This window comes from Diabrotica virgifera, chromosome 2, assembly GCF_917563875.1.
Source record: "Diabrotica virgifera virgifera chromosome 2, PGI_DIABVI_V3a".
NCBI lineage: Eukaryota > Metazoa > Arthropoda > Insecta > Coleoptera > Chrysomelidae > Diabrotica > Diabrotica virgifera.
The window spans coordinates 26,607,494-26,630,925 of NC_065444.1; the positions used below are offsets into that span (position 1 = coordinate 26,607,494).

Consider the following 23,432-nt stretch of genomic DNA (forward strand, 5'->3'; position numbering starts at 1 on the left):
TACAATATAACTGTCAACTGTCAAATATAAGTCAAATTATTAATGTAAACATTGTTAAATCAGAGTAACAATTTACTGTTTTTTACCATTCTGCAAAATACAGAGTGTTTTTAAATAAACGTTAAAATGTATAGATACTTACGTAATAGAAAATAGATATTGTACAGGGCGTCAATAAGTTATATTTCATGAATGAAATACCATGACGTCACTTTTACTTTTCCTCCCTAGGGAGGAAAGTACAACTTTGCTCCCTACAATCAGGTCCGGAAAAGTATACTTTCGGTAGAGGTAGGTGGAAAAAAATGATTTATTATCAGCTAAGTACTTTCCAAAACCAAAATTATTAAAGAAATTTCTTAAAGATACATAGCATCAAATTTACAATTTAATTGAATCTGGGTGTTAACACAGTTTTGATGGTTTCTTTTCATTTCTCTGCTTATTTCTAGATCTTCTAGTATTCTAGTATATTCATTTTGGTATAGTTACTATTAGGTATGCTATGTAGGATCCTACTATATCTTTGGGGACTAAAGCTATGTTTCGATGCATGCAAATGATGACGAAAGCTAGATTTATCGATCTTTGACCGATGTTCTTTGATACGTGTATCCAAAGGTCGCATCGTTCTACCCACGTAGGTCACATTGCAAATGCCACTTTTTGAAGTTTTTTTTAATTTTGTCTTTAGTATGAGAAAAAGAGACTTGATGTTATCTTTATGTACATTTAAATGAAAGTTTTAAGTTAGGAATGTTATTTAAGATTTTAGCTATATGGTCTTAAGGATAACCTATGTATGATATAGATATATACATAACTGCTGAATTGGAATTGTCCGGGGCCGCATTATAAGCTAGAGCTCTGTTCCTTTTATTCGTTAGTTTGATGAGTATGTTATCAACCAAAGTAGGGGAGTAACCGTTACTATATGCAAGTTGTTTAATAATATCTAATTCAGAAGTAAAATTTGTGTCTGATTATGGTAATATACTTACAGTTACACATACGTATACATACACTATAATAGAGCTATATGCACAGGTAGACCGCATTCTCGGATTAAATTGCATACTAAAGTAGCACTGAATGATAATCAAACAACAGAAATAAAGGCCAGGATAGAAATAGCAAGAAATACATTTGTAAAAATGAAAACAATTATCTACAATAAAAAGCATAGATTATACTCTCAGATACCTGAGAGAAAGATCTTTGAGATTGTACGTTTTTTCGATAATGCAATATGGATTTGAAAGCTGGACACTGAAGTAAGAACACATAAATACAGTATACAGTATGGACACAGGAAATATTGCGAGAAATGGGCAAATAATACGAAACAATAAACACAGTAAAAATAAAAAAGTTACAATATCTGGGATATGTAAGTACGGTTACTGCGAAAGATAAGAGGAAAAAGAGTAGAGGAGCAGGGAGAGTGTCATGGTTGAAGAATTTAAGGGACTGGTTTAAATGCATTTCCATAGAACTTTTCAGAGCAGAACAGCGGTAGATATAGTAAACATAGTGATGATGATATTCACATTTCGATTTGAAGACGGCATGTAAAGGAGAAAAACAAGTTATTTATGTGTGGAAGTGACAAGTGACTAACCTTCCAACCGAAGGAATCTTTATTCATAGCCTACTCTAATTACGATATTTTTCGATGGCTCGATACAGCGACAGAGGTAATTATGACATTATGAATATAAAATTAGAGCTGAATTTCTAATCTATTCTACAAAAATATAGATTTGAGTTAAATATATGTCCCTAATTCATCGCACAATTCTAGGCAACGATCAGCCGCCACTAATCACCTACACCATTATTTTGATTTATATGTGAAATTACTGTTTACTTTCGTAATTACGTTAATATCTAAGTTTATATTCAATATGCCAAACGAAACTCAGGCCCGTATTTAAATTCCCTAACAACACACAACATTCCAGGAATGTACTACCAAAGTTCTATCAATATTTGAATGTCCTGGACATTTAGGGAACATTCGGTGAACATCTGATTAAATTATTCGTGGAATGTTACCATAAGACATTCTGTGAACATACTACCAATGTTCCTGTTCATTTTCAAATTCACGGCGCATGTATTTGTGCATGGTGCTTAGAGAGGGCATCACGTGACTAAAAACGACCAATGACCTCACTTCAGACTTCGGTTCGGCCATCTTGACATGCATCTTGGCCTTGGCCACCTTGCCGTGCGTGATCGTTGTTTGTTTTTATTTGTGCTTTTTAAGAATATTTTTTAATTCGGATACTTTTATAATAACTTTAATAGTATTATTAATATAGTGCATAAAATCAGTTGGAGTAGCAGAAGCAATGTAGATAAAAAATCTGCAGGAATAATGTTTCAAAGGTTAGTATATGCAAATATGTAAACAAAGGCATGCCCCTATTTCAGAAAATATCCATTTATTATTTTAATAATTGCGAATAAGCCACAAACTTGCTTATTCCTAATTAAAATAGTAAATAGAGATAATAACAAACGGATTATTTGTAAAATTAAATTTTTTTTTGCGTTTTTGCTAATGTATGCCTTTATAAACAGGATGGTAGACCACACACTATAATAGTACCAACTAATGAATACACAGTATGAATAGTACAGTCGGTTCGCTAAACTTAGTCTCAGACACAACTGGCTAGTGATTTTAGTAAATAATTTTGACAATTTGGTAAAATTGGCAAAAAAATAACTAAATAGTTAGTAATTTTGGCAAAAATGGCCAAAAACAAAAAAATTACCTACTAAAATCACTAGCCAGTTGTGGCTAGGGAAACGACTATACTAATAAACAATTTCTAAGCTGCTTTTTATAATATTTTGTGAGTTCATTAATCATATTTTTTATTTAAAACTAAAATTTGTTAATAATGCTCAGTAATGCATATATTTTGTATTTTTAGCTTTCCAGAAGATCCTGCGAAGAAGGCATGAAGTATTGATCAGATTTGTTAATAGAGCAGTATGTTCAAAACATTTTTTAGAAAAAGATATTGACAGAACTTCACTTTCAACCGTTTGAGAGACTGTGCTGTTCCAATAGCTTATATCACACAGGTAATATGCTTAACCCAATTAATAATACAATTACAATATACAGTTGGAAAAATTAAAGAATAGGGCTTTTCATTTACAGTCATTTGTTTCGAGCTACTGTCATATGTCGTATAATCCGTGTTGTATTAATATTATACACAGATTATATAACATATGACAGAAGCTCGAAACAAATTACAATCGATGAAAAGCAATATAGGGCTTTGTTCATTGTCATTTGTTTCGAGCTTCTGTCATGTGTCACATATATTAATATATCTACGTCATACATCTTTGGTTTGTATCATTGATTATATCAATAACGTATGACGTAGATATATTAATATTATGTGACACATGACAGAAGCTCGAAACAAATGACTGAATGAAAAACCTTATAACCATGAACGATCACATCAATCACTTATTTTGTATAGGGCTTTTCATTCACAGTCATTTGTTTCGAGCTTCTGTCATGTGTCACACAATATTACTATATCTACGTCATAAGTTATTAGCATATACTAATGATACAAACCAAAGACGTATGACGTAGATATATTAATATTATGTGACACATGACAGAAGCTCGAAACAAATGACAGTTGATGAAAAGCCCTATTTGCTGTCTTTTTCTATAAATCACAAACGTTTGTTACCTATAGAAAAAGATCATCATCATCATTGGCTCGACAGCCCTTTCTGGGTCTTGGCCTGTTCCAGGATTCTTCTCCACTCTGATCTGTTTCATGCTTTTTTTCTCCAGTTTTTTATTTTTAATGTTTTTATATCATTTTCTATTTGTTCTAAAATAGAAAAAGATAGCAAATACAAAATAAGTGATTGATGTGATCGTTCATGGGTATAGGGCTTTTCATTCACAGTCATTTGTTTCGAGCTTTTGTCATGTGTCACATAATATTAATATATCTACGACATACGTTATTGGTATATACAATAATAGATACAAACCAAAGACATATGACATAGATATATTAATATTATGTGACACATGACGGAAGCTCGAAACAAATGACAATTGATGAAAAGCCCTATTCTTTCATTTTTCCAACTGTAGATACCGTTGTTCTTCATTATCTACATCAGAGATCTAAGTTGACATTGTTGCCCAATTACAAAAAATTTTTGAATTCATTTTAAGTCCAATATATCACATAATTATTGCGAAGTAGATTATACAAGAAAACAGATTAATATTGAATGCAAATAAATAAAAACATCAGAAATAGAAAACAAGAATTAAGTTATAATCTTAAGTTAAAGTAAATAATAAAAACAATAAATATAATAAAACAAAATACTTATTAGTTTGTGAAAAAGCTATTTCTTTGTGGCATTTTTGTAATTATTGTAACTATTTTAATGGGGAAATAAGCCAGAATTTACTTGAAAAAATAACTTTATTATGGTTTCTACTTCCACATCGGATGTCGTTGTCAAAATACAAAATGTTTTATTATTTTCTTTATTAAATATTATTTATTATTTATTTAAATATTATTTAATTTATTATTTATTTTATTATTATTATTATATGCATATTATTACCTGTAAATATTTCTTCTGATTGTTAATTGTAAAGGATAGAAAAATTACCATTTATTTTATTTTCTTTTAGAATCAGCTGAGAGAAGTGGTCTACAAAAAACCAGGAAGGAAATGGAATATGTGGCTATGAAAGGCAAAAGAAAGGTTTACAAAGCAAATGTGACACATTTTTTTATAGGAATATCAGTAAATTACATTAAAAAAATGTATGAAAAGATTTTTTGCAATAAAAATGTTTATATTTATCAAGCATGCATTATTTGGTATGGCCACATATCGTCAGTGATGTGACAATACCTCCTATCTGTTTTTTCATGAGATTTGTAAGATAGACTAAAAACTTGTTTGGGCCACCTCCTGTTTTCATATATTTTTTGACTTGTTTTGCAGTAAATTTAACTATCTATTTACTACAAAACAAGCCAGAACTTACGTATGCAAACAGGAGGTGACCTTAAAAAATGTTTTTCGTCTCCTGCAAACCTCATGAAAAAAGATATAGGAGGTATTGTCACAGCACTGACGATATATTTCAGAGAATGTCTAAAAAATATACTGTGAATGTTCAAAGAACGTTCGTAGACATTCATGGAATGTTCCAACAAGACATTTAGTCTAAAAAATATACTGTGAATGTCCAAAGAACATTCATGGAATGTCCCAACAAGACATTCAGTCTAAAAAATATACTGTGAATGTCCAAAGAACATTCATGGAATGTTCCAACAAGACATTCAGTCTAAAACATATACTGTGAATGTCCAAAGAACATTCGTAGACATTCATGGAATGTTCCAACAGAACATTCTAAGAATATTTAAAATGCTGACACAGCACATTCCAGGGACTTTCCAGGGACATTCGTGTGCATTTGGGGACATTCCAGGAATGTTTGGAATGTCCTGTGAGTACATTCTAGGAACATTCATGGAATGTTTTGTGTTATTAGGGTTAATATGAAGTTTTTAGGTCTTTGTAGAAACTTCGGAAATTCTTGAAATCATAATGAAATTTACTATTTTTATTGTGAATAAGCCACATGATTCACTTTAAAATAGGTTTATTTGACGTTTTGATTTCCATTTCGGAAATCGGAAATCCATTCACTCGGAAATCGTTCTCAAAATACAAAACGTTGATTATATTGGCTCAAAAATACATGTATTGGCACGTTTAGTTTAGCAACTTATAGATAGCCATATCTAATAATAAAAAACATTTCTATTAATGTAAATTGGTTTTGAAATTTCAAATTTTTAAAATATACAGAATGTAGGTGAAGTTTATTTTTTTACATAAATAAATGGTATTAATTTTGAAAAACCTGCATTTTTTCTGCACTATTAATATTTCTTTTTATCATGCACCATGAAACTGAAAAAGGCATTCTACTAAACGGTGACCAGCTAAATATCATCAGATATGCAGAAGATCGGAAGCACTTGAGATGTGGCTATATATGAGAATTTTTAAGATTCCATGGACTGATCGAGTCGCAAATAAGAATGAAGAACCGACAGATACTGACCACCATAAAATCTGGAAAGCTATAATACTTTGGACACATTATGCAATCAATACATTCTGCAAGGAAAAATATTTAGAAAGCTAGGTGCAGGAAGAAGTATAACATCCTGCTTAAAGAACCTCATAACCTGATTTAAGACAACATCTGCACATGATCTTTTTCAAAGAATCAAAGAGCATCTTAATAATATCTACAGATAAATCTAACTTTGGACATCACATCAAATTTAATAATCTTTCCTTTTCTCCTTAAAAAAATAGTCAAATTTTACATAACATTCCAAATAAAAATTATTAAAAAATAACCTTTTAGATCTTGAAATATCTAAAGACATGAAATTGAACCAATATTTTTGCTGAAACAGACACGTTAATCTCAGTAATTGCAACTATAAACCTCTTTTTAAATTATTGTGAGAGATTTCAGAGGAAGAAGTGGCCTCAACAATCAAAATTAAATTTTTTCATTGATTTAACTTTCATTATTAATTTATAACAATTTTGTAATTAATCATTTGACAAATTATTCTTAACAAGATATTTCAAAGTTTTCATTAAAAAATTATACATTTTCTTACGTACTTACCTCAAGTACCATAATAGAAATGTTACAATCAAGTTTCTTCTTTATATGAAAAATCACCCCTTAATCTATGAAATGTTACTGTATTTAATGATAACTTAAGGAATAGAAGATATAAGAAGAATGAGAACTTGAGATAAGGAATAAATAATGATAAATTCCTATGTATGAATGAAATTGTCAGTTTTCATTTTTTGAAATAACCATTTAACAGCCGGATTCTGTTAATTCTGTTGGCCGCCTCAACTCTATGGGTCAACGCCTCATGGGTGCTTGCATCATACCATAACCCAAATTTTGAATGTGTTTTTTTTTTGTGGATTCTCTTAATGTGCTGGCTTTTTGATGTTTTTTTTTTGGAAACTCAAACCTTTTTAAATTGTGAGAAAAAATTTTGTTCCACCTTCTGGGGTCCTATTTTCGAATTCATTCGAGCATATTTCGCATACGAAATTAGAAGAATTTCGCTTGAAATCCGGTGTCTTGTATTTTCGAATACTTCGTGTACGAATTTTTTCGTATACGACGACTCGAATGGGTATGAACCTATGAACCATTCGAATCGTGATGCTCTGTTGTCATTTAAAGGTCATTTCAGCTGTCATGATAGTTTTAGCTAATAGTGTTAATTGTGTTGTTGTCTACAATATTTTTACATTGAAATTTATTTTCAATGGCTGGTTTAAATAATTCTTTAATATAAAGAAAGGACATGTTGTACGATTATGCCTTGAAAATATAACCTAACCTAACTTTATGTACGCATTTTAGCATTGGATCTTAGTCCTCTTATATATCATTGGATCTAAGCTCCAAACTTGACATATGACACCGTTGCCATATCCTCAATTTTTTCATATTATCACATTATATAAAGGTGCATTTAAAAAATCGCTTTGAAGTAAAGTTTTGAAAAATAAATAGTAAAATTTCAGTGTAAATACTGGATACAAAAATAATATTAAACAAAATAGCACACTTTCTGCGGACTTTGCAAATCGATATTACTAATATTCCTATGCACTCTTAAGATTCGATTGCACTTAAAATAACTGCTAAACAACTTTTCCCAAAAATGGCATTTTTTTATAATTTGTTCAGACCATAAGTCGTTATCTTTATACATTAAACGTTCTTATACAATCTTATTCTTGTACATTATACCCCAGTATATATAACAAATATAACATTTTGTTTTTAATACTGCGATTATACCATTGATTGAAATTATACAAGAAATAGGTATACAAAAAAAGTATGGCAACATTGCGACTCTTCAGATGACAAATAAGTTCAATGTTATTCGAATTTGCAGTGTTGCCGGTGCAAATTCTGCTCGTATACGTATAACATTTCGAAGGACGTTCAAAAATACACATTCACGTTGGTATACGAAATTTTTTATTCGAGTTAACTCGTATGAGAAAATATTCGATTGAATTCGAAAATACGACCCCTGAACAATGGGATCCCTCTTTTTTATTGTAGCATAGTTCTAAAGATGGCTTTCTAAGCCGAAAACGCTCAGCTAGGAATTAAATATTTTACACAATTTTAAAGTACTTTCCTTTTTAATTCATTCATTAATAAATAATAAAATCCAAATAAAACATTACAAATCGATACCTACATTTTTTGCATAGTAACGTAAGTCACCAAAAACGATTTTGTAGAAAAATCAGGTTTTTTCTTTTCATGCGTTTCTTTTGCGAGTATGATTAAAACAATTCTGGACATACGTTTTTAAAATAGTTAAAAAAAAGGTTTAAAGTAATTCCAAGCTTACTACACTTTGGCAGTACCTTCTAAACAATAATATCGTAAATGTCCCTTACGTTACTTTGCCAAAAATGTATCGATATATTGCTACTTAGACCTACTCCATTCCTGTAGTTACCAATGAAAAACCAATCGATTCTTGTCCCTCTTACATTCGAATTATACTACCTCTACAATCCTTCACCTACAAGCTTTATATACAGCTTATTAACAGTAGTTTTAAGTACCTGCTCGAAGAAAAAATTAATCAAATCCGACACGGCCAATTTAGACTGTCAGTGAATGCGGGTTTCTAAACAAATTCTTTGTGAACAGCTCCTTCGTTCGGTGATTATTTGTTGTTATGAAACTTTCCATTTTATTGATTTATATTTATTTATCGTCTAGATTAAACAAGCACATTATGTTGGCAAATCGTATTCGGTTGCAGCAAAAAATCGTTCTTAATCATTGTGACCAACAGGCCCCAACGTGTGTTAAATTAGGGAAAAACGTAAACAGAAGAGGAATAAGAAATATACACGAGGTTCAGAATTTGTTTTTGATAGGTTATTTTATTTTATTTTAGGAACACTCTGAAGAAAAACTTTATTGACATTGTGACATCAATAGGTTAGTTTTGTGTCATCAATCACAAATTATCTAATAGATCAAGCAAATTAGCAAAAGGAAGTAAAAACAATATTATCCACAGAACACGAATATTTCCGAATCTTTTATTTTTTTTAATTTTGAAAATTACCAACATACACACACCGGCAAAATTAGCCGAACACGTTAAAAATGGGACATGTTTGATGTCTCGTATTTCATAAACCAGTGGTCCGATTTAAGTGATTCTTTCAGTATGTTATAGCCTTATTACTTAAGAATATCGTTGTAATAATATTGTTGCTAGACAGGTAAATACCATTTTATACCGGGTGTACCAATCATACTGTGTTTTTTTCTTAAAGTTTGGAACATCCTGTGGAATATTCTAGCATATGTAAAATATTAGAATAAATACTCGATTGTAGACTTAGGCTTTCTTAACATTTTCCTTTTCGATTCATTTACTTATGTGAGATAATAAAAAAGTTATGTGCGTTAACAGCTATCCATGTTTTTCATCAATAATCCTCATAGTAGGGGAGGAAAGTATACTAAATTTGCAGTTACTCGAGCGTTATGGGGACCTATTGGATTGTGAAGAGTATGTGCTAAAATCAGAAAAAGGTTAGGTTAAGTTTTCCATAAAGTGGGGGACTTTTCATTTTTTAATTTAATTTTCCATTTGAAATAATCATTTTTCTCCGATTATAGCGCTATCTATCCATAATTCAAAAAAATATGTCGAATAAAAGTTGCTTATTTTTACGTAAAGGATCCAAATCTGCAATAAAAATTGGGGGTTCCTATTTAAGATTTGAAATTAAATCCCCCACCCCACCTCCGTGGGGGCTCGACACACCCCACGGAGAGGGGTGGGGGGTAAATTAAAAATTATAAATACGAACCCTGCGATATTTTGCGAAATGAACATCAGATCGTAAAACTGCAAAATGCACCTATTCAATATTTTTCAAAAATCGACCGAATGGCACCAAACACGACCTCCACGGAGGTGGGGTGGGGGGTTACATTAAAATATTAAATAGGAGCCCCCAATTTTTATTGCAGATTTGGATCCTTGACGTAAAAATAAGCAACTTTTATTCGCAACATTTTTTCCTATTATGGATAAATGGCGCTATAATCGGAAAAAACCATTGGTGGAAATGGAAAATTAAATTTAAAAATGGAGAGTCCCACACTTTATGGAAAACTTAACTTAACTTTTTTTGGTTGTACCACCCATTCTTTACAACCACTCCAGGTCCCAAGAACGCTCGAGTAATTGCAAATTTAGCATACTTTTCTCCCCTACTATGAGGATTAATTGATAAAAAACATGGCTAGTTGTTAAAGCACATAACTTTTTTATTTTCCAACATAAGCAAATGAATCAAAAAAGAAAATGTTAAGAAAGCATAATTATACAATCGAGTTTTAATTTTAATATTTTATATATGCTGGAATATTCCACAGGGCGTTCCGAACTTTAAGAAAAAAACACAGTATGCTTGTTACACCCGGTATAAAATGACATTTACCTGTCTAGCAACAATATTATTACACCGATATTCTTAAATAATAAGGCTATAACATACTAAAAGAATCACTCAAATCGGACCACTGGTTTTTGAAGTACGAGACATCAAACATGTCCCATTTTTAACGTGTTCGGCTAATTTTGCCGGTGTGTGTATTAATACATATTTTCTCCAAATTGTATCAACAAAATTGAAAAACGAAAACATCAAGACGATTTTTTTCCTTTCTTTCCGTAATTTTGAATTTACATTAAAATTGTTATACCTATAATAAAAATTGTAGATTTTTATGTTATCTACAAATTTTGTATCTAATTTTTTTATACGATGTCACATTTCGGTGGAAATTAAAAACACTTTTTCCGTCCCCTTTCAATCCCCCCAAATCACCCCGTATTTTTTACACTTTTAATTACAATTAAACTAATTTGCTGGGTCTCTAAGTTACATTGAAATCCTTTTTCACCAATATCAGGCTAATGGAGTTAGGGAATCATCATCATCATCATCATCATCATCATCATCATCATCATCATCATCATCATCATCATCATCATCATCATCATCATCATCATCATCATCATCATCATCATCATCATCATCATCATCATCATCATCATCATCATCATCATCATCATCATCATCATCATCATCATCATCATCATCATCATCATCATCATCATCATCATCATCATCATCATCATCATCATCATCATCATCATCATCATCATCATCATCATCATCATCATCATCATCATCATCATCATCATCATCATCATCATCATCATCATCATCATCATCATCATCATCATCATCATCATCATCATCATCATCATCATCATCATCATCATCATCATCATCATCATCATCATCATCATCATCATCATCATCATCATCATCATCATCATCATCATCATCATCATCATCATCATCATCATCATCATCATCATCATCATCATCATCATCATCATCATCATCATCATCATCATCATCATCATCATCATCATCATCATCATCATCATCATCATCATCATCATCATCATCATCATCATCATCATCATCATCATCATCATCATCATCATCATCATCATCATCATCATCATCATCATCATCATCATCATCATCATCATCATCATCATCATCATCATCATCATCATCATCATCATCATCATCATCATCATCATCATCATCATCATCATCATCATCATCATCATCATCATCATCATCATCATCATCATCATCGTCGATGGAGTTTCGACTCTTCGTGAGTCTTTGCCGCGTTTAATATTGCCTTCCATGTTTGTCGGCCCTGTGCCACTATTTCCCATTGCCTCACTCCCATTTTCTTCAGATGTAGGAAATCGACCTATATCGACCTTGCGTTGATTTTTCTTTTTTTATTTACATTTAGTTGTTTATTTGGGTTTATATGACTGCGGACACTAAATCCATTCGCCATACATTTAGTTGTCATATCAATTAAATCGAGATTATGTTGAGCAAATTGTAGTATTCATTCTAATAAAATCCTGACTCCATATTCCATGGTATAGTAAACCATAAATACATAATACAGTTAATTTGCATTGTTTTAACATTAAACATAAATAACCAGAAATAAGATTAGACAAAATATAATCTAAACTCCTAAAATCAACCTATAAAAATTCCGAACTTATGACAGAACATCCACATTTTTGTAACCAGTTATCTAAATTTATTTACATTTTATATTTTCTGATTCTCTATTTACTGAAGATTTATTATATAACTTATACTGTTCTTAACCAATCTTATAATCTATTTTAATTTTTTTTACTATGTATTAGGTAATTTCTATTTTAGGATTCCCAATGCCCAAATATTCTCTATATTAGATACTATAGCTTGTATTGTTCGTATATCATATTTTTATTCACAGTAATTATTCTTTACAAGAAATTTTATTTAGAAGAAGGTGTCAGACGACGATGTATACTGTCTCCACAATTATTTAAAATATGCGGCGACTTCATAACGAGAGACTTGTAAGACAGGTATGCGACATGGTAGTGTGACCAACTAGCCCGAAAAATCCGGGACATGGCCCGAATTACGAAGTCGTGTCCCGGAGTCCCGGACAAGGCTTCCGGGCCATCCGAATTTTCAACGTTTTGGTAAAATTCTAATTTGAAACTTAGAATAAGTTATTCTTCTAAGAATTCACATCAAATTGAATTGGTGGGACGAAAAAAGTCGACAATTTCTAGGGTGTAATACTAATTATTATCACATCCAAAACGCATGCATTTTATATCGTGGTATTATAGTACTATGAAAACTAAAACGGTGGACTTTTTTTATTCCTGTATTTTAATTATCGTCTTCTAAAAAAAAAATAGCCCGATTTTCATTGAAAAGTCCCTGATTTCAGTTATTTTTTCCAGCCTTGTCCCGGATTCGACTGAATTGGAGTTGGTCACACTAGACATGGGAGGAGATTCCTGCAGGCAAAAGACGACTTGGACGTCTCAGAATGCGATGGAGAGATAACCAAGACCCACCCATGGTTGTAACGCTACGTGATGATGATATTATGAGAAGAGCGCTGTATAGATGGGGAAAGAACATAATAATAAATGGGAGACAAATAAATAACCTGTGTTTTCATCTTCTCCCTCTTTCTAAGCAGTTCTACTTGTTTATTGGCGGATTGATACCTCTATGGAAGGTTGTCACCTCATCTTTTGCGCGGTCGGCCGATAGGTACTCTAGGTTTTCCGAGTGACATAGTCCTTATTGCGAATAGTCAAGAAGAGTTAATTGATCTCATGTAACTGATTGAAAATATAAGGCAAATATTTGGTCTGTAGCTAAACATATTAAAGACAAAATCATGATAGATAGACGACATAACAATATGTATCTGGGATACGTGTATCTGGGACCTGGGATCACTGATCACAATTACAGGGTCAGTACAGGAGAAAATGGATGATGTTGATCATCTGCTATATTCCCCATACTGGCATACGGATGCCAATTTTGAGACAATCTCTGGACCTTGAAAGAAGAAAGATAAACGCCACTGAAATGATCTGTTGGAGTAGAATGTTGCGAATTCCGTGGACCGACCGGTCACACTAAATTCAGTTATAGGAGAACTAAAGATGAGTAATTGACTCTCCAGTCCATTTCCAATAATTAAAATACATACTTTGGCCGAGTTATGACATAAAACATGAAGAGACTCATTATCTAGGGGGTGATACACACGCGAGTAAGTACGCGAACTTATGGCTCGCGACCTTTTTCGCGCGTGTATCACCGCAAGTACGCGTACTTTAAGTCCGCCGAGTAAGTACGCCGTCGATCCAACAAGTTTGAAATCTTACTCGTAACCCGTACGTGTATCACTGCCACGAGCCACGAGCCTCGAGCTATCATGTTATTGCGTTTAAAGTTACACTTATATTTTCACTAATTAAGCAAATTGCCTAGAAATAATTCAATCGGTTATTGTTGAAATGAGACAAGTTACATTTTATAAGTTTTGAGAAAACCGTAAAACACTATTTTAAACTATACTAAATTATTTTGATTATTTGTTTTTGAGTAAACCTAATTATTTATAGGCTGTTTTATCCTCCTGATGAAAATATTACCATCTTATCTATGATATTTTGATTGTTTATGCCTACCTTGTATTAAATTAAAATAGATCAAAAACAAGTGCTATACTTCACATCATGAATTTGACAGCTTACCACACTTATAAAAAATCAAATTATTCTTCTATTTAACAAAACCTGATCAAAAAAATAATCAAACTCTACTAAAAAACATAAGATTTCAGCAAAATTAGGTACACAGAAAATAAAAAATTTAACCACGAGGACAGTTTCTAAATTTTTTGCTACCGACGGCGACCGCGATCTTTAAAACCGCGTACTTTAAGTCTGCCGTGTATCACCGACGGCGAGCCGAGTAAGTCCGCGATCTTTAAACCCGCGTACTTAAAGATTGCGTGTGTATCACGCGCTTAAGGAAAGTTAGAAGGCCGACGGTTACGAGGAAGTTCGTCAACAAGCAGTGGCGGATCTAGCAGGATCAAGCATCTTCAAGAGGGGGGTGGGCGATTGGCTAAATTTCTATTAAAAATAAACGAATAAATGAATGTTTTTATAATCTTTATATATAACTTGGTTAGAGAGGGGGGCCGATCGCCCCCATCGCCCTCCCCTGGATCCGCCACTGTCAACAAGATGGATCGACCAAGTTACAGGAATATTCAAAAGAAAATCATCTTTAGGCCGATGCCACATTATGCGTTTTGACCGGATGCGGTGAAAACGTATCCGTTTCCAACGCAACCGGACCGACCTGGCACAATATGCGTTTATTCTGGTGCAGTTTGTAAGCCAGTACCGATGACTCAAAACGCATCCGTTTCCAACGCAACCGGACCGATCTGTCACACTATGCGTTTTCACCGGATGTGGCGAAAACGCATCCGGTCAAAACGCATAATCTGACATCGGTCTTTGAGACAGATCTTTAATGTAGTAACATTCATACACGACATCATAACGACATACTCAGCGGTAAAGAGAGAGACAAAGAGTGAGAGATTCACAATCTATTTTGTCGTTGTTGATTATACAGTGCTAGTCAAAAGTCCGTACCCCCCCTTGTATCTTTTGAACGGTTATACCTATAATAGTGAAATTTGGAGGAAGAAAATAAACGGACGTAAGCTTCTTAACTAGTCATGACAGGTGACGTAGTAGTGACAGATGACGTTACAGAGCCACTGTGACCGATAATTTTAAATGGGACCTTATGGCAAGTGATACCTCGTTTGAAAGGTATTGAAAATACCTATTCAGTCATACTAATTTTGTTTGAGTTTAAACTAATTTTGATGAACAAATGAAATAAATATAAAATTGTAGTTTCGCATTTAATTAATAAAAATTCAAAATTCCGCCTATGATTAGGGGAAGGGAGGGCAAGATGGAAGGCTTAACTTTATAATGTGTAAAAAAATGAAACAACGTAATACAAAACTTTCATTTTAATCATTCTTGAAAGAGACCTTATACAGTTACAAAAGTCAGCCATTAAATATTATTAAAAATAAGTAGAATTTTTTTTATGAGTAATTAAAAAATAATGTCAAAAATTCCATCTTGCCCTTACCCTGAGGGCAGGATGGAAAGCTTGTTCGGGCAAGATGGAATGTAGAGGAAAGCACTACATTTTACAGTTTACACACAAAAAACTGCCATCTGCCCAACCATTACATACAGGACATTGTACCCAGTCCTCTGTGGGCGGTTCCACATAACGTTCATCACATACACAGAACACATCATTTTGTGAAGACTGTTTTAAATGTTGTACAATATTTTTAACTTTTTCTATTTTTGTCCCTTTTCCTTTACCTTTTCTTTTATTCTCGCAGGTTCCTATTTCCTTGGTATTATTTTTGCCTAACTATTATCTTCCAACTTGCCCTAAGTTGCAATTTTCCATCTTGCCCATATGCCCCTTTCCAATAATAATATCAATATTTTAAAAATGCTTTAAGGGGGTATTAGTACGCTATGGTCAAAATAGGTGGCCAATTTTTAAACTAACGTTTAACAGTTCTTTGAATAGATGGCAGCACGTACATATATTTTATTATTAAATTTAGTTCTCTGAACGACACCGCATTGATACCATGTATTGCAACTTAGGCTCGGCACATCTTGATCTTAATCGTACTTTGTATTTACAGACGACAGTTGTTAATCCTTTCTTTACCTGCCTAGGGTAAATTCTCATTAATAGATACTAAACGTTCATTCATTTGGATATAGTTTATTATTTAATATTGTATTATACGGCAATTCGTAATTCTTTACCTGCTCAAAAGGATTTATTTCAAACTAAAGAAATTTGCAATTATTTGAAATACAAGTAATAAGTGCCTATCTAAATGACCAAAAAAGAATTATGCTAATTCTCAGAATGAAGATCGAGTATAAAATTAGTATTTTTAATAAATGTAAAATACGTAAGTCAATTGAAAAACAGAGTCACTACAATAACTTTTTTCATATTGAATGTTTTTTCAACAGGGAAAGTTCTTTCCTCGGAAAATTTCACATTTTCATTTCATTTCTCATTTCAACATGCGAGGCAGAATAATAATTAGCCTAATGAACCACTTACTTAAAACATTTTTAAAAGTAATATACTGCAGAATACCTATATAAAAAATGCGAAGAACAAGTATCACGGACAAAGATTTGATTCCGCAATGCCTTGCCCTTAGGCACCCGAGAGGCTCTATTGACTGTCTAAATGCTATATATTTGTTTTATCGACTACAAAAAGGCATTTGATAGAGTACAACATGATAAGCTGCACATACTCATAAATTATCTTGGAGGAAACTGGATTAGATGATAGATCTAAACAACATTAGATATGCCGACGACGCAGTAGTTTTTGCAGATAGCCTAGCTAGATGATTTGCAAAGAATAATGTCGCGCATATAAGACATAAGTAGTGAACATGGAATTTCAATACGAAAAAAAAAGAAAGTAATGGTAGTCATTAAGAGCGAAATATATTACATACACGGCTTTTGGTTAACCAACAACCAATTGACAGAGTGGACAGCTACACATACCTTGGTACCTACATAAACAGTCAATGAGACCACTCTAGTGAAATAAAACAACGCATAGGAAAAGCGAGATCAGCGTTCATAATGATGAAGTCTCGTTTCAGAAGTCACATTTACCACTTGTTAACAAAATTTCTATTATCAGATCCTATGTATTTTCTAGATGATTATACTGAGTAGAAGCCTGGACTCTTTCCGAAACTTCTTTAAGAAAACTCAAGGCATTCAAGATGTGGTATTACAGTCGCATTTTAAGAATTTCGTGGATGGGTCGTGTGACTAATGTTGAGGTCTTACGTAGAATGGGCAAGGAATGCGAGATTATTAAGACACATTATTATCAAAGAGCGCAAAGTAGAATATCTTGGCCATGTTATGAGGAATGAATAGAGATTGCCGCTACTCATTCTTCAGGGCAAGGTATTGGGAAGAGAGGACCAGGGAGAAGAAGAATATATCTGAGAAACTGGTTCAATACCTACATCGACAAACAGACTATTCCGAATAGCAGCATGCAAAGTTAGGATAGCCATGCTGATCGCCAACATTCGGAACGAATAAGCACCGTGAGAAGAAGAATATCTCATTTTAAATTCTTCTTCTTCTTCTTCATGTGCCTCGTCCGTTGCGGACATTGGCACGTTAGTCCAAACCATTGGCGTAAGTTTTGAAGCCATGAGTGTCTTCTTCTTCTGGGTCCACGTTTGCTCTCTATTTTACTCTGTATTGTCAGTGGCAGTATACGATATTTATCATGTCTCATAATATGATCGAGGTATTCAGGTTTCCGTTTCTATTGTGAAACAGATTTCTCATTTTTGTTTTCTCCTCAGCGCAATACCTCTACGTTGGTAGTGTGAGTCGTCCAAGACATTTTGAGGATAAGTCGGTACACCCACATTTCGAATACCTCTAGCCTTTTCGATAATGTTTCCGTTATTGTCCAGGTCTCTGCTCCATACAACAAGACTGGAAATACATAGCATTTTAGCAGCCGTATTTTTAGTGGGACAGATATGTCGCAATGATTGAATATATTTCTCATGTTAAATGTAGCTCTGGCCTTTTCAATTCTACATCGTATTTCGGTTGTTTGATCCCATTTCTAGTTGACGACTGTTCCAAGGTATACATATACTTCTACGTGTTGAATTGGTTTTTTATTTTCAATTGTCTGGCAGGTTTTTGAGTTTTGCTCACCAGTGTCCATTTTTGTTTTATTTATGTTGATGGTTAAAATCTCTTTTTTCACTCGCTCTTTGTAGGTACCCGGGTATGACAGGCCTGTCGATACTGCTAGCAACCACAACTGTATCGTCTGCATATCGGTTTATCTAATTATTACTCCAGTAAATTTCAATATTTTTTTTCACTTACGGAAATATTTGACATAAATTAATCAATGATTATACAATATTGTTTTGTCTACAATTTTTTTATTAGGATAATGCCTCAACAAATACTAATGGCCATTGGCATGTGTAATGTGTGTAAAAATGTCGACGTCATCGTCTTTACAAAGAGACGCTAATTGTATCCGAACAATGCATTATTTGCGGCCCTATAAAAATTAAATTTGCCAGAAAGTGAATAAAACTGAAATTGTTTTTAGATCCGCCCCACATAACATACTAGAGCTTACTTATGTTATTTATGTATTATGTCAAAACTAGTATAATCCCCCAGTAAACACTTTGAGTCATTTTGAACCTCGTTTAACTTTCAACCATTCGTAGAACGTCACGGTTTCAAGCATAAAACATGTATATTTGTATTGTTAAGACACTGTGACGTTATACAATCATGATTGAAAGTGAAAGTCAAACAAGGTCCAAAATGCGTACTGGGAGGGGGTGGGGCCACTTTTCTAAACAAAACCGCGTGATTCATCGTATTTCCGTGGTTACAAAACTCGTTTTCAATTGTTTGTAGATTTTCTTAAAATCCGGCAAACGCGCATCTGGCTCCATTTAATACATCACTGCTGCCATCTACTAAATGACACGTGAACTCATCTTCTCATCTATTAAGTGACAGCGGAACTAATTTATCACTAGAAAAATGCCAACTTATTGCTGTAATTTCAACAAAATCCCCAGATTGCAGCTTTTAACTAAAATTTTTACTTTTAGGTACAGTTAATTTAAAAATTATGGCAGTATGGACAATGAAATTTTGTTTAAAATAAAGCTTTTTGCATAGTTAATCGTTTCTGGTAGTTATTTTCCACCCAAGTTCAAAAATTATTATGCAAAACGAATTTTTATAGCAAGTTACTAAGTAAGTTATGACATGGACTCCTTTAAGTACAGTTATAAAAAATATACTGCTTTCTTTGGAAATTTTAACTAGATACTATTAAAATAGAAAGTCTACAGTTCACGTACATACCTCTAAGTTGAAGATTGGTTTTGAAATAGTGACGGTAACTGTACCTAAAAACTATATAAATTTTAACATTGTGTCATACCACCTTAATATTTCTCTTATTTAAATATCAATTCAGATAACCTGTACCTAATAGATACTTTGAATAAATGCATAATAATAATATTATACACCTTGTTTAAATAATCGTATCACAAAAATTCAATAATTGTGTAATATTTAACTGCGAAAATAAGAAGGAAGCGTGTACACTCATTAGCTGACCTGAACTGATTCAGCCGTCGTTTGTAAATGGAAGAGGTTCGTCTGCATCTGTGTGGATGTGGATCCAGGCGCTTCATTGCGCAGTTCGGGTTTTATAGGTAATTTCCATCTTGCCCTACCCTTCCATCTTACCCTCCTTTCCCCTACTTGTCAAACAGGTTGACGTTGACGTAAAAACTACTAGAGAATTAAAAAACGTCAACTTTTTTGACAAAAAATCCATAGGCGGACATTTGAATTTTTATTAATTAAATTCGAAACTATAATATCATATTTATTTAATTTATTCACCAAAATCAAAATCAACCTAAAGTCAAAAAAATTAGTATGACTGAATAGGTATTCTAAATACCTTTCAAACGAGGTATCACTTACCATAAGGTCTTATTTAAAATTATCGGTCACAGTGGCTCTGTAACGTCATCTGTCACTATTACGTCACCTGTCATAACTAGTTAAGAAGCTTACGTCCGTTTATTTCCGTCCTCCAAATTTCACTATTATAGGTATAACCGTTCAAAAGATACGAGGGGGGGGGTACGGACTTTTGACTAGCACTGTATATTATATTTATATTAACATAACATTTAAAACTAGTGTACGGATTCCCCGTCTCTTGTATAATATTATGTTACCGTTGATTAGTTGATATAGTATTTATGCCCACCATAACTTCAAAATTTTTATACTTTACGGTAATTTCCCTCATTACTTAGTGCAATTATTAATATTTATGGCTGTGATAATAATGTTATTTCAAGCAGTTAAAGTACTACTCATTACTTTAAATTTTTTCTGAGTTTAAAAAGCTTTTAAAATAAATAAGTACCTATATGTAATAGTTAATGGTAGATATGCAGTTTCTTTCTGGTATCTTCCTGGTACACTAGTTTATACTAGGTTTGACCTAGCCCTTTGGATAATTTCCGAAATAAATTCCATTTTCGCCCTTTGACTAAAGTGTTTTTAGTCAAACCTAGAACTTTCTAACTACGCCAGTCAATGGGAGCAAGAATAGGGTATTACCTCTGAATTATATCCTACTGCATGGATTTTAATGAAATTTTGGATCTAGCCTCTACTTATCTCCTAATACAAAGTCTACCCTATGCCGATGTGTGCTTTTATCTTGGGGGTGGTTCCCACCCCTTCTTAAGGGTGGAAAATGTTTTGGTTAAAATTGAATGAATGAATAAAATGAATGGTTTTAAAAAAAAAGATCAAATTATAGAGATAATTTCTAATTTTCTTAAAAACCTTCCTTTTTCTCCATGAAACTTGAAAATGATAAGAGATACAGTAATGAGAAATAATAAGGAAATTTTTATCTGAAAAAGCCCTACATTTTTGTGTGATATCTTTTTTTCGTATCTCTTAGCTTTTTCGATTTACATGGAGGAAAAGGAGAATTTTTAAGAAAATTTAAAAATGCGCTTTATAATTTGATTTATTTTTTTCAAAAACCAATCCTTTTAAATAAGTCCAACTTTTTAAACATAGAAACAACACTATAATAAAAAGAATTGTAGAAGGAAAACATTTTAACCAAAACATTTTTCACCCCGCGAAGGGGTGGCAACCACCCCCAAGATAAAAGCCCACCTCGACATAGGGTAGACTTTGTTTATTGAGCTATTCCCTCCTTACTGTGAAAATATCAAGTAAATCGCTGTAGTAGGATGGAATTCGGAGCCAAATACTCTCATTGACTGCCCTAAACTTCAGTCAAACGCCGAAATAAAGATTTATTTCGGGCTGCGCCTATACTAAAATCGCAATAAAGATGCACTAGAGGCGGCTCTAGCCCATGTAGCGCCCGTGTGCAGTAGATGCCTTGGCGCCCTTTGGTAGACGCGCAGTCAAAATGGAATAGTCGAATAGGTACCTATCCAGTACTAGTACATGGGGTATTAGAGGCATTAGGTACGCTTATAATGTAAACAAAAATCCAGATGCAAATATTGCAATTTAAAGGTTGCGGAACAACCTACATATGATATAATTGTTAAAAGTACACGTTTAAGGCACGCATGTGAAAGTTTGCAGAATGAGTGAACCGAGTTCTGCAATTCACATAAGTGCCTTAAAAATGTACTTTTTAACACGCATATCATACAATATTTTTTTCTACAAACGTAATTACAGGACAATATCTACAAAAACTTTTACTTGAACTTGACTGACATTCCATTTTTATATTTTTTTGACATTACATCAAAAATGCCTATACGGTAAATACGAACTGCAGTGCCATAAAATTTTTAAAGCACTAGTGCCTTAAAGTAGCATTTTTAACGCTCGTATGGAGTGCTAAAAATTGCATTTTTAACACGGTTGTAGAAAAAAATATTTAATTAAAAATTAAATTTTTTACCTATGAGGTAAGGTTAAAAATTGGTTGAGGAAATTTGACAGGTTTGAGTCCACGAGTAAATAGTACTTTTAGGAAGGAATTGGTTGAATGAATAAAAAAGAACACCGTTGTGATTATTTAAAAAAAACAATAATAATTTATTAACGAATTATTACAGGACGCACATACTATAATATATAATTATAAAAAAGATACTTTTCGTGCTTTTGCATTATAGAATAATATGATTTACCGCCAACCGTCACTAAACTCATCCATTATTGTATTCATTTGCAGCAGTAAAGTAACACTTTATTTTACTGAAAGAAGAATTTTAATTTACCTGCCGCGATTAATCGAGATTGAATGTAAGTAATCGATGGCAGTAATCGATTATTCATTTGAGTTAACTTACAATTTATGTACTTTAATTATTAAAAATATTGTACAAAATTAACGACATTGTTAATTAAATTTATGCCAAAAATAAAATTCTGTAGTATTTTGTAATTATATTCATAGAAAATAAATCAAAACTTGACCGAATTAGTAATTATTCAATATGTATTGATATACTATCAATTAAAAATCGAAAGCGGCCATCATGCAAAAGTCGTCTGTCATCACTGTCATAAAATTTTTATTAACTCTAATATTTAAAAAATTCTTAAATTTTAAATTATAAGTAAGTGTTAACCAATATCAAATTGTTGGCGATAGAATTTTGTATGCACCACGTCAGTAAAGCCTCTTTATCGAACTCGTCTGTTATTCGCCTAGCTCGCTAGTCTCGTTCGGCTCATAATATCAGACTCGTTCGATAAAGAGTAAATTTACTGACTTGGTACATAAATAACTATTACTTCAATTTTTATTTCATGTTCAATACTTACTAGTTATAAATTTGTCAATCGGCTTTGCGACAATGTTGACCTTAGATAATTTTTAATTATTTTTAATTTAGAAAATGATCTTTTACTGTGCGCTACTGTCACTGGCAATGTGAGGTAAATTCTAAGGGAAGTGAACAAATTTGGGAACACTGAAAGTAATTTATTTGCATACAAGTAATTTAAAATATCCAAACCTGT

General features: G+C 32.6%; 1 protein-coding gene and 1 long non-coding RNA gene across 4 annotated transcripts in view; one reads left to right on the plus strand and one right to left on the minus strand.

Moving 5' to 3' along the window:
• LOC114332543 (Krueppel-like factor 5) overlaps positions 1–23,432 on the minus strand; it is a 663,198-nt gene that overhangs the window by 405,794 nt on the left and 233,972 nt on the right. The gene's annotated exons all lie outside the window — the stretch shown is intronic.
• Positions 1,951–5,596, plus strand: LOC126879995 (uncharacterized). 2 transcript variants are annotated; one of them, XR_007696372.1, is made up of 3 exons: positions 1,951–2,867; positions 2,949–3,102; positions 4,721–5,596. It is a non-coding gene; the product is annotated as an uncharacterized LOC126879995 (long non-coding RNA). The 2 variants fall into 2 exon arrangements; XR_007696371.1 differs by having other exon boundaries at positions 1,953–2,394; positions 4,721–5,594.